The following is a 13170-nucleotide window of genomic DNA, read 5'->3' as shown; positions in this document are numbered from 1 at the left end:
ACTTAAATATGCAAACCTCGTAGATTTCATAAAATTAATGAAAAAGTTAAATTTTAAATCTAAACCTGAAAAAGTCTAAAAATTACAGATTTTGGAGTTCAACTTTGCATAGTAAAGTTGGTGATAATTACAAAAATGCCACCACATTTTATGTTTTTTTATTAAAATCTGATCTGGTGTGTGCGTTATATATATATACACTAGTTATCACACACGCGTTGCGCGATTAAACCAATGCCCAATGCGTATTTTTAAATTAGTGTTCCTTAAATGGTTAGAGTATTCATCATATACTAATGAGAGAAAAAAAAATGCTAAATTAATAAAAATCAAAGAAATAGTTTCGATGCTTATATATATTTTAATAAAACATAACGAAATTGTAAATAGCATTGCAACTAATGTAAGTAGAAATAAATAAACCACTTACATGGGAGCAAATGGCGTGTCATCATTGTCACTTGTTTGGACACCTGTTCGATCATTTAAAATCCATGTGTAATTGTATTTGTGATTAAGTACATTATAGTTCGACCGGACAGGTTTGACAATGACATTTGAGATGATGTACCATTTGTTGGTTTGACAATGACATTTGAGATGATGTACCATTTGACAATGACTTTATACTTTATTTTTGTTCATTTTTCTTAATGATATGAACTGTACAACTCCAGCCCACAATTTGTGTGTCAATATCAATTAACTTTACTGCATTTTTCATGACTAATATCCTTGTGCGTGCCATGGAAAATATGTCCATAGAGGATGTTATGAAATAATATAATGAGAACCACAACATAAACTCAAAAACCATAGATTAGGGGGTTAGGAGTAACTAAATTGTGTAGATTATAGATGAATATAATGAGAACCACAACATAACATACAAAGATACAAGTATAGATGAACAGATTATACAATAGATATATTTACATAACGATATTGAAGTTATACTAATTAATAAGTATACCATCATTAATTTAAAAAAAAAACTGTAATCATTATGAGTAAATATAAATAATAGAATTAGCATGATAATATTTTGACAATCATACCTAAAATGTCAAGTACCTCTATTGAGGCTCGAACCCATTTCTATCATCCATGTGGGAATGCAAACCAAGACACCGGGTGCCACTAGACCACAAGGTCTTTGGCAAATAATGGTTTAGTTTTATGAATCTATACAAAATTGTATTATAGAATCCTATTAAGATTTCAATATTCTAATTTTAAGTTAGGAATCTACAAAGAATTGTATTATAGAATATTGTCAATTTGTTTGAAAACTGCAATAAAGAAACAAATTGCCTAAAGAATTTAATGTTAAACTTCCGTTATATTTAATGGAAAGAATTTGGTAAAATTATAAAGGATTTGGATATATTAGGAATTTAATTGGAGGTTGCACAATAAAAAGAACACAAAGTACAATATGTTATAGCATACTATTATACCAACATTTTTTTAGTTCCAGTTAGAGGTCTAACATTATTGGCTCTTATTATAAGTACTAGTTATGACACGCGCGTTGCGCGATTAGACTAATGCCCAATGAGTATTTTTAAATTAGTGTTACTTAATTGGTTAAAGTAGTCATATAATAATGAGAGAGAAAAATGCTAAAATATGTTATTTTAATAAAAGATAAAGAAATTGGAAATAACTAAATTATAACTAAAGTAAGTAAAAACAAATTAACCACTAACTAAAGCCGACTGTCTAGGAAGAAAACAGTTGGATAAAGAGTACTAATTTGTGAAGATTAAATTAATTATTTTTCTTAGTGCGTTTTTGTTGATGGTCGGAATTGTCTTCATCTTCTCCATCTTTAGTGAAGTTTAGTTTTTTGTCTTTACTGCATCTTGTTTACTGGTGGTAGTCAATGAGAATGATTCGTGCAATGATGTTATGACATATGATACCATGTGTTTGTCTTGCTGTGTATAGGATTGAGACCTCAATTGTATTATGTATTCTTTATCTTGTAAGCGGTTATTGATATTTCATTATTTTGAATTCTTAGTTGTTGACCCTGCAAGATTCATATGTAGTTAGTCATAGGTTAATTTAATGTAAAACATGAGTATTTGTGGTTGGAAGAGGAGCAGTACCTGTTGTTCCAATTGCATAACTTGTTTGCTAGTTAAGAGTAATAGTTGTTCAGCACATTTCCCAAACATGAATGTAACAAGTTGCATCCACTTCCATACGTAATTTTCACGTCCATTTTACACCTATTATGCTTTTTAGATTAGCATTGTTTGTATTTTGTTTTTATTTTTAATGATTCAATTGATACTTAGCTTCTTCTAAATAAAATGTATATAAAATTTGCTACTAACCGTGGTGTTTCCACTGCAATCATTTCATCACAATGCAACAGTAACCTTTTTCATACAATGACGGCATCCAATGTACCATGTGTTTTTGTTCTGATTTTTAAAGTTAATTTTCCCTTTTATCCAAACAAGTTGAATCTACAAGCTGTAATCAGTACAACAATTAATGGTAGCTATCATATATTAAATTATTGTGTAAAACTAAGCATAGGTGCAAAACATAGAAATTTGCCTGACATCAATTGCGCAGTGAATGCCACATCTTCTTTATACACAGTTTTCTTGAACACATCCTCAGCATCCTCTATACATTCATGGTTCATGTTCATGTAACATGTGGTCATTGAAGAAGAGCAAACCCCACTTTTTGCAATGTCAAAGTAAACACTCTGTTTGTCTTTACCTTTTAAAAAAATATATAACAAGCTCAGTGTATAACATTCAACAAGTGAGCAGAAAATTGGTACAAGTACACAACAAGACAGGAATATGAACTACAATCCCCAATAGAAGTTTCTTTACAAGTGTAAGAATGTGAGTTTGCAAAGCTGCTACGGTGTATTAGTCTTCTTAAGTTGATGTCCTGGAAGCCTAGCCCTTGATTACATGCCGACATTGAAACCATATAATATCATTAGATGCAGAGTCCGTGAAACTGATTGCATTCTCAGTTTGATTATCATCATGATAAGCAGTTTCGCCAAGACCATCATTGCCTCTGCACCTGAAAAAGTATTAATTATTTCTGTTCACATAGAACTAAACTGATCAATTCAAGCCCAAGCAAATTCTGTGAACATAACAAATACGAAAGTTACTAAAATTTGAGGTTGCAACTACCCTTATACACTGTAATTTGGACATGAAAAAAATTTAAATTCCATTCCCATGTAAATCCCACCTAATTCTGAAGGTAACTAAATTCCTTCTTTTGGTTGGAGGGAATTACAATTCCGCGGAATTACAATTCTCTCATTTTCATGGGATTAGAATCCCATGCCCCCCTTGGGATTTCAATTCCATGGATTTTAGGAATAAAAAAAGATACTCCTGAGACAAAATTACCTTTCTCTTTTTTAACCTAAAATTAATGCCTGACCTTCTCTTTTAGTTAATACCATGTATTATCTTGTTTTCTCATAACTCTTAAATATTTAAATTTGATGTGTATATAATGTATTTATCTAAATTTTGAAAAGCAAAATTTTATGTTTGTTTGCTGATCTGTTCAAAACATATATGTATAATTGTTCAAAATAGTGATGGAATGGCGTGGGTTGTGTAAATCTCTATATGCAGAAATTTTGAAAGCAAATTTTGAGTTGCCTAAACTTTGAAAAGCACATTATGTACATCTTGGTTCTTGGATTAGTTTTGATGTATGTTGAACTTACGAAGCTTAACATACATTTGATGAAGTATTTGCATGAAAATTAATTACAATATATCTAGTTCAAGATATATGGTAGATGAGTGGTATTTGAATTTAATATGTTATATTTTTTGTATACTTGTCATTTAATAATAATAATAATAATAATAATAATAATAATAACAACAATAACAATGAGCATTTTGGACTTTATACTACTTATTCTCTTTCAATTCCATGTATACCAAACATTGAAATTGAAATTCCTAGTAATTTTATTCCCTCCAACCAAACACTAGAATTTACTCCACTTTATTTTCACTTCTTTTCCTATGGAATTGTAATTCCTTTCCCACATAATTCATTCCTTCCAACCAAATGCCCTGTTAGTGTACACAAACCCGCTAGTATTATTTAGAACCACAATTCCATAAAAGCCAGAACCCACATTCCGAGGAATAGATTCATCCACTTCAACAATCAACATTTGAGGTGTAATTCCAGAAGTCATATTAATGTTACTAGTTTTATACGCGCATTGCGCGTATGGGTTAATGTCCAATGTTTATATTTAAATAAATATTTGAAAGTATATCAATGCAAGATTATATAGGAGAAGTTTATACATAGGTAATTGAATGTCGAATTTTTTTTATTTAAATATCTAACTCAAAGTATTCAAATCCAAGATAATATAAATAATTCATTATAATTATTACTAAAATAAATGTTTACAACCTTGTAAAATCGATAGTCTAAATATTTGGTCTAAAAATGATAGTCTAAATAAATACTACTTTTCATTTGAATTTTTCTAAGTGTTATTAATTCTCTTTTGAGTAACATTGTCATTGTCTTCATCTTTACTATTTGTTCTCTTCCTTTTTGTTGGTAGTGTGTTATTTGCAATTCGGATATTGTTGGTAGCATAGATGACAACGTCATGCAATAAGATTTTGATATAAGAGCTGATACAGCAAAATACGGAACAGAATACTGTATTAATATCGAATCGGGTACAAGGTACAATACCCTAGGGGAGACCGAGCTACGCGACAGTGGGTCAGAGGTTCCCGGTCTCTTTAGCTACTGTATTAGAAGAAATAGCCAAAAGTCATTCTTCCTGCATTAAATGCACCTTTTATAGTGCCCTCGACAACACCTCCGGTCTGACGGCATGTAGGACGCGTGGCAGACATGCACCGGTCACTCTGTCGGTCCAGCGCGCCCGCGGATATGTACGTGGGCGTGGGGTCTCTGGTTCGAACCCCTGCAAAGGTCCTAATTGTGGCCCAGAGCGCAAGGCTGCCCGGCCTGGTCAAATCGGATAGAAGTTTCGGAGGGTGATCAACCCCTAATTGGGCACGCAGACCGGGAGGCCGGGATACGTAGACCGGGATTTTACCCCTATTAAGAGCTATGGACTTTCCTTTAGGTGTTCTGCTTGAGGTTCATTTAGTTCAACCACTACTAAAAAATATGGCTATAGTGACGGACAAATTCCGTCGCTATTAGTCACAGTTTCGTCGCAAAATAGAAATTGCGACATACTTTGCGACAAAATGTGATCGTCGCATCAGGTTGAATCGCAATTACTCAATTGCGACTGTTTGTCGCAATTAATTATTATCACCGACGATCATATTTTTGTCGCAATATATTTTCTTTTTGTCGCAATTTGTAATCAAAATCAGTCGCATTAGTTTGTCGCAAGGTGTCGCAAATAATACATTTGTTCGTCGCAATTAAGCTTATTAGTTTGTCCTTTGTATTAATTTGTTCGTCGTTGTTTTTAATTTTTTGTCGAAATGTATGTCGCAATTTTATTTATTTTAAATGTCATTCGTCAAATCGTATGTCGCACTAGTTGTTATATGTTTATAGGCGTAGTATGCCACAAATTTTTAAAATATATTTTTATTTCTTGCAATTATGTCAATTCTGTCGTAGTTAATATTAAAATATAATATAATATTTGTATATTACATAATAGTGTTCGCTGCAATGTTCGTCAAAAATCTTATGCATACAAAATATAAGTATCACCCAATATAAAATAGTAAATTCAATCCATCATATATATAATTAGTTTAATACAAATAGGCTTCATCACTCAAAAAAAAAAAAACCCACTAATATTGTGGGGTGGCTAACTAATATCCTCCTCTAAATTGGAGTTGATTAGCATATCTAAATTATAAACTTAAGAGTTGGTAGCTAACATCCTACTAATACAAAACATAAATCCCAATAGACAAGCGAATCCAAAATGTTGCTCATTACCTACGAAAGAAGATCCAAGTGCCGCTTCCACAATGTTACTCATTACCTACAGAGGATTAAATTGTATCTCAACAAATTTACCAAAACGACTGCATGAACATTAGCAACATTAAAGAGTGTACAAGTAGTATAAGAAGAAAGCCAACAAATCTCAACAGAGTTGTTTTTCCTGACAGTTTTTACCCTTCCAAATGCTTCAGTTAAATGATTATCAGATCACATGCAATGTGAAACATGAATCAAAGAGTATTATCACTATTATGCATGATAACAAAGTATCCCGCATTAAAATTATCCCCCTCCCCTTCTCTGTGCAGATCATGGAAATTTGTCATGCTGCCCTGGATTCAGTCAAAAGAAGGCTTTATATTAGCAACTTAGCAAGATGTCCGTTTCCCTATTGTATCCTCTAATCTTAGCACAAGCACAATCATGTGTTAACAGTTATCTAGCAGTATGGTATTCCAAATTACTTCTTTTGCAACCCACTTAATAAATAGACAGAGTCAATGTGTACTTGTAAAAGACATTGAGAAAAATCAAATGGAAGAAAAAGTCCAATGATATCTAGGCATATTGTCAAGCTAGATGAGTACCTTACTCTTACCTTACTAGCTTACTAAAAAGAATTTCTAGGTGGGGTTGCAATAAACTTTATCCAACATATTATGTGTGTGTGTGTGTGTGTAATCCATACATAGAAAACATGTGCATCATTCTTTATATATAATATATACATGTATATTAGTTATGGCATGCATCTTATTCTCTTTTCTTGGGCTTTGAATCTGCAAGCTATTAGTTTTTTTTTTTTTAATTCATGCATTGCTTCTTTGTAATCACATTTGACGCCTAACCCTTCTGTTTCTCAGATTCACTAGGGCCTGACAGTAGCAGAGCCCATGATCTTCTTTCAGGGGGAAAATTTTCTACAGAAAGGATCTAGCAACCATCCTAAACAACCCCAAATGGAAAACTATGTATGAACACATTTAAGGGGCTATTTGGTTTAAATATCGGAATCAAGCACTTAGTATTTAGAATGGATTTTAGTAAAACTATCTGTTTTGGTAGTAAACAAGAATATGATTCCAAATAAATAAATATGCATACAAAAATACTCAAATTCCACAACAAAGGCATGGAGAGGGGAAGGGCAATGGGTTTTCACAAGATGAGGCACTTTACTACTAATAATTCTTATAAATAAAAGAAGAATACAACTAACCACTAGTATTAGGAACATGTTGCAGAGCTTCATGAACCATCTCTTGCACAGATTTTCCTTCTGCAAATGTAGATAGAATAATTTTTGACAATGACAAAAAGGGTGTAAGGAACAACCAATGAGAAATAGTCAAGCAACCAAGTGACCAGTCAATCAGATGAAGGATGCAAAATCACATGGCAAGCAGCTTCATCAATCACAATTGTACTAACTTGGCATCCCCTTGCCACATCATCCACATCTATAAATATTCAAATAAAGAATATATTAGCTTCAATCAGATTGCTTGCATTTCTAGTGGCTGAAAATTCTGTAATAATAACATGCAGAAATGCTTCAAGAAAAGAGATAGCTAATATACACACACAACTCAGGGATGGACTTTGTATGGTGACAAATGCTAAGCCATTGGCTATTAGATTATCAATTCAAGCCCCTGTAAAACACCTCTGTAAAATAGAGTTAGTAAGTTAGGAACTTAGGTCCCCATAAACTGTATGGCTGCAATATATAAAATCCTCTGACACTATGCCTTTGATACAGTTACATATTACTATTGCTCTCCCATTTTACTATTTAAAGGTCAAACTCACCTTTCTTATATCAGTTTTTAAGGCCAAATTAACACTGCTTAACAATTTGTAAGATGAGCATCAAAGAGTAAAATTAAAAATAAAACAAATGGACATATCCAAATCACATAAATGCATAGCCAGAAAGTTGAGCACCATACTGTGAGTTTATTCTTAACAGCTTTGCTTAATCCACTGGTCCTGGAATGGCTAACCCATGGCCACCAAACTGTGAGTTTCTTACATAGTACTGTCACCCAACCATCAGAATGGTTCAGTAGTTTGCTCATAGGGGGTATTCCTTGTACACACATAACTCACATTACATAAATAAAATTAATATTCAAGGTGTAAAGCGATTGTGCATTATTAAATTAAATGAAATTAAAAACCGAAAAAAAATGAATATTACCTGTTGGACGCGGCTGGAGGAGGTAGACGGCGACGGCGACGGCAACGGCACGGCTGGAGGGCTGGACGACGACGACGCGACTGGCTGGACGGCGCGGCGAGCTGCGGTGTTGGACTGCGTCAGATCTGGACGGCTTCGTGCGGCGAGCGAGCGGCGAGGAGAGGAGTGTGACGTCGTGCGGCGGCGTGTGTGAGAGAGGAGTGCGGCGATGGTGTGGTGAAGAAGAAGGCGTATGTTCGGAGTTCAGAAGGAGTGAGGACTGGAGGAGGTAGGAGGAGTTAAGGAAAAGGCGCCACTTTAGTGAAATTTTTGGGCGAAAATTTGGTTATGGCGCCATTTGTTTTATTTTGTTCTTTTTTTTTTGGTAAAATATATACATACATACATAATATATAAATAAATGAATAAATATAAATAATTAATAATAAAAGAAATTAAAATATATTAAAATTATTATCTATGTTTGTCGCAAGTTCGTTGAAATGTTTGTCGTAATTACTCATCTACAAAATTTATTAAATCAAATAATTCTTGTGCCGAAACAATTGCGACGAAACTAGTATGTCGCAAAGCTATCAATGAAAAATAATTTCCCACCAAAGTAACTACGACGGAATATTGTATGTCGTAAGTTTTCCTGCCAAAAACATATTTTCCGCTAAGACATTTTTGTTAGACTGTTCGACAACATCTCAATTGCGTCGTACATTTGTCGCAATATCGTCATAATATCGTCGCAATAGCTCTAAATCTAATATTTTACAAGAGCGATATGCTTGTCGCAAGTTTGTCGTTATTTTTGTCGCAAAAAGTCATTTATTGCGACGAACTTGTTCATCGCAATGTTTGTCCGTCGCTATAAGGGTAGTTTTCTAGTAGTGAACCATTATTGTTGAATGAGTTATTGTGGATAAAGAAATGCCTAGTTTAAGAAAAAAGATTAAATAAATTAATAAAAATTTGAAATTTTAAAATATTATGTATTACAAAGATATTAAAAGGTAGTTTCTTGCTTCAATTTGCTAGATAATAGGTTATTTGAGTACTTTCATTGTCAACAAATCCCCCAAGTAATTAATATGATTGGTTTTAAAGTATTCTTTTTTATTTTTTTCATGGTATTAAAGAAATGCATATGTATAATTTTTTTGGTATAATTACTAATTTATTTAATTCAATTAGAGTAAAATAGAGTGATTCCACTTCAATTTGTTGGGTTATTATTTGAGTACTCTCTTTGTCAACCAATCCCCAAGTAGTTAATATAATTAGCTTCAAATTATTTAAAAAAAATTTCATAGTATTAATAAGATACTTGGTAAATAAATATATAACATTATTTTGTACTATAACTTTGATATTTAATTACAAGATATTGTAAAAATAAGATAATGGACAATGTAATGAATATAAATTGATAAATTTGAATGTAAAGAATCTTTTCATGAGAGAAAATAAAGACACTATAACTAATGAAATTATTTCTCTTATTTAATTTAATTTTTTGATAATGAATAATTTTTCAAATATAGGTATTGTAGACACATAATTCTAAATTAAATAAATACATATGTATCATTTTTTGTTGTAGCTACTAATTTATTTAATTTAATAAGAGTAAAATAGAGTGAGAAACTTAATTATGTCAAATTTGATTGAGATGAGGTTCGAACCTAAGACCTTTCTTATAGAAATTAATGGGTAAGTTAAAAGTTAACAGAATATTAACGGAGAAGAGAATATTTAACGGAAAATTTAACAGATAATCATAAAAGTAAGGTTAAATTAGGTAATCTCTATTAATAATATTAATCCGAATTATCTTAACCATCTATTTGATTAAATAATTCATCTGAGCCATCCATTTGATTAAATAATTTGACCGCCATTTTTTCTGCCCATTTTAGGCCTAACTCTCTTTGGCTCTTATTAATATAGTAGATGTAAATTCAAGCTGCATGATCATTATGAAGACTACAAACCGTAACTTCAATGCTCTGCCAATCCTCTTAAAACCCTCACCTGACCAGACCTTCCTACTCCACACCCAATCATTTCTCCGCTTCCAGATACTCCAACACATTGCAACACACCTCATAAACTTCGTACTATCAGTTTGCATGAATAAGTTAGATAACCAGCCTTCAAAACATTCATTCACATGTAGGGTAGGGTCAATAATACCCCTCCACACTTCAACTACCTCTAGACATTCAAGAAATAAAATTTTCAAAGTTTCAAGTGCCCCACAGCAGAGAGGATAGTGTAAATCAATTCCAACACCCCTATTAGCAAGAGCGACAATAGTGGGAAGGATAGTTCTTGCACAACGCCAAACAAAGTTAATAACCTTCACTGGTAACTTCGAACTCCATAATCTATTAACTGGCGTACCTCTATCTATACTAGCAGCATACGATAGCCATGACGAACTGATGAATGCAGTCCCCTTATCTATACTATCTTTGTAGTATGACCATCTCCGATTCGATGAAACAACCTCGTGTAAGCACATCCTGCCCTGCAAGGATTGAACGCCAACAATAGCTAGGATTAGCTCCCTATTTGCTTCCAAAAAAGTTTTTCCATTAAAATATCGAGCTTGATATAGACCAGAGACAATAGACATTGGATTGGCTAGAAGCCTCCAGCCCTGTTTAGCTAAAAGATCTATATTAAATTTATTTAGGATTTTGAATCCTCTTCCTTCTGATTTAGGAACAGCTATTCGATTCCAAGAAAGCCATCTCACACCACCACCAGTATGATTCGACTGCCACCAATACTTATTCATCATACCCTCAATACGTTCACGAAAAGTAATCGGTAAGTAATACAAACTCATAGTGTATGTTGGTAGCTAGTGATTGAGCAACACAGTACACTTTAGCAGGATCTCTTTACCGGCTCTGGACAGAACTTTCTTACACCATCCTCCCAATTGATGTTTCATTTTATTAGCCTCTATAAAGGAAAAGACCTCTTTTTTGGTTTCTGCCAATACCCAATGGTAAACCAATTAAGATACTTCCATATATTATAAGTCTCTTTAACTCCAAAACCGAAGCAACATTAGTCCGATTCTGAGCCACCACATTTCTACCAAAGACAATACAGGACTTGGTAAAATTAACCATTTGCCCCGATGTACGCTCATACTTTTGTAAACACCCCTTAATAGCATAAGCCTCATAAACTGAAGATTTGAAAAATAATAGACTATTATCTGCAAAAAAAAAAAAAAAAAGGTGGGATATACCTAGGGGCTCCCCGAGCCACAACACAAGGAGATGCTCGACCATCTCTAACTGCTTTGGTCAGCAAATGAGATAGACCTTCAACACACAAAATAAACAGGTAAGGAGAGAGTGGATCTCACTATCACAGTCTTTTCGTGGGAATGATGTGGTCAGTCCGTCAGTAAGAGAACCATCAATCATAACCTTATATCGAACAGTTGAAACACAAAGCATAACAAGTTCAATCCAGGTCCTATCAAAGCCGATTCTTTCCATAATTGCACGAAGATAACACCATTCCATTCTATCATATGCCTTCACCATGTCTAATTTGAGTGCACACCAACTTGCTAATCCATCTCTTTTACGATTCAGATAGTGGATGACTTCAGAAGCAATAAAGACATTATTTGTTATTAAAAGTCATGGAATGAATGAACTTTGCATCTCAAAAATAACACTCCCCAGAACATCCTTTAAACGATTGGCAACCATTATAGCAAGAAATCTTGTAAGTGATGTTACAGAACGCTATTGGTCTCAATCACTCTCAAATCTCCCATGTTAAGAGGCACTGGCGCACTGCTTTCTTAGAGACTAATGTAATATTAGCATTATTCATTCCCTTTGGCATAGATCGTGAATGTAAGCAATCCAAAACTGTAGTAATTATCGGGCTAAAATTGTCAAGAGATCACTGCTTCCTTAACTTCTTCATAAGTAAATGGCTGAATAAGTCTAGCATTCTCAACTGCAGTAATTATCGGGCTAAAATTTTCAAGAGAGGTACGAAATATCAGCACTATCTAGTTGATGTGAAAATCTGACTAAAGTAATTCTTGGCCAAATCAACTAGCCGGTCTCCTTGAATACAATTAACCACATAATCACTTAATCTTGAGATAGCATTTTTCTTTCTTTTGGCCGTGGTGTAAGTGTGGAAAAATTTGGTGTTACGGTCACCTTGTAATAACCAATGATGCTTCGCGGTACCTATGCTCCTTTCCCAAGTAAATGGTCTACCTTTAATACCCAAATCAAAAAGTTGGCAGTCTTCAAGTGCAGAATTAAAACCATCAATAAGGTGAACTGGCACGGTGTACATGAATCCCTCTCTACTCTGATTGAGAAGTAATATCATTAAAATCACCAACTACTAACCATGGTATATTAGATTTGGCATGCAATGTGCGTAAAAAGTCTCAAGATTTTTGCCTGTTTTGTCTCTCCGGGAAACCATAGAAATAGGTCAGTCTCCATGGAGCACATCTAGGAAGATTAACTTCAATATCAATGTGTTGTTTCGAGAAACTAATGAGCTGTGCAATGCCCCTATCTTTCCATAACAGTGCTAAACTACCTCCCATACCTGATACCTCCTCCAACCACAAAATACAAACCATCAAAATTCAAATTAGTTTTCAAGCTCTCCGCATGCATTCTACGTACTTTGGTCTCCATAAGAAAAATAAAAGTTGGCTTATTTTTGGCTTCAAGAGCCAACACTTCCAGCACTGTTCACTGATTGCCAAGACCGCGAGAGTTTCAAAATAACGTACTCATTGGGATAGGCTGGACTGGGATGTTCCAATACCCGCCACAGCCAAGTTTTTTGAATCACCATATTCAAATTCCAATTGAGCAGTTGAAGAAATACATTGATCATCAGTTTGGTCTGTTCGACTTCGTTTCTGCTCCATAATAACCAGACAGCGCTCA

General features: G+C 33.7%; 1 long non-coding RNA gene across 2 annotated transcripts; it reads right to left on the bottom strand.

The window, feature by feature from the left end:
- Positions 1–5826: 5826 nt before the first annotated feature.
- Positions 5827–8493, bottom strand: LOC116007435. 2 transcript variants are annotated; one of them, XR_004095253.1, is made up of 4 exons: positions 7962–8493; positions 7375–7469; positions 7229–7288; positions 5827–6046 (listed from the first exon to the last, which is right to left on the bottom strand). It is a non-coding gene; the product is annotated as an uncharacterized LOC116007435 (long non-coding RNA). The 2 variants fall into 2 exon arrangements; XR_004095252.1 differs by having other exon boundaries at positions 7229–7469.
- Positions 8494–13170: the final 4677 nt, after the last annotated feature.

This window comes from Ipomoea triloba, chromosome 15 (assembly GCF_003576645.1).
Source record: "Ipomoea triloba cultivar NCNSP0323 chromosome 15, ASM357664v1".
NCBI lineage: Eukaryota > Viridiplantae > Streptophyta > Magnoliopsida > Solanales > Convolvulaceae > Ipomoea > Ipomoea triloba.
This window is presented reverse-complemented; position numbering and strand designations above follow the sequence as displayed.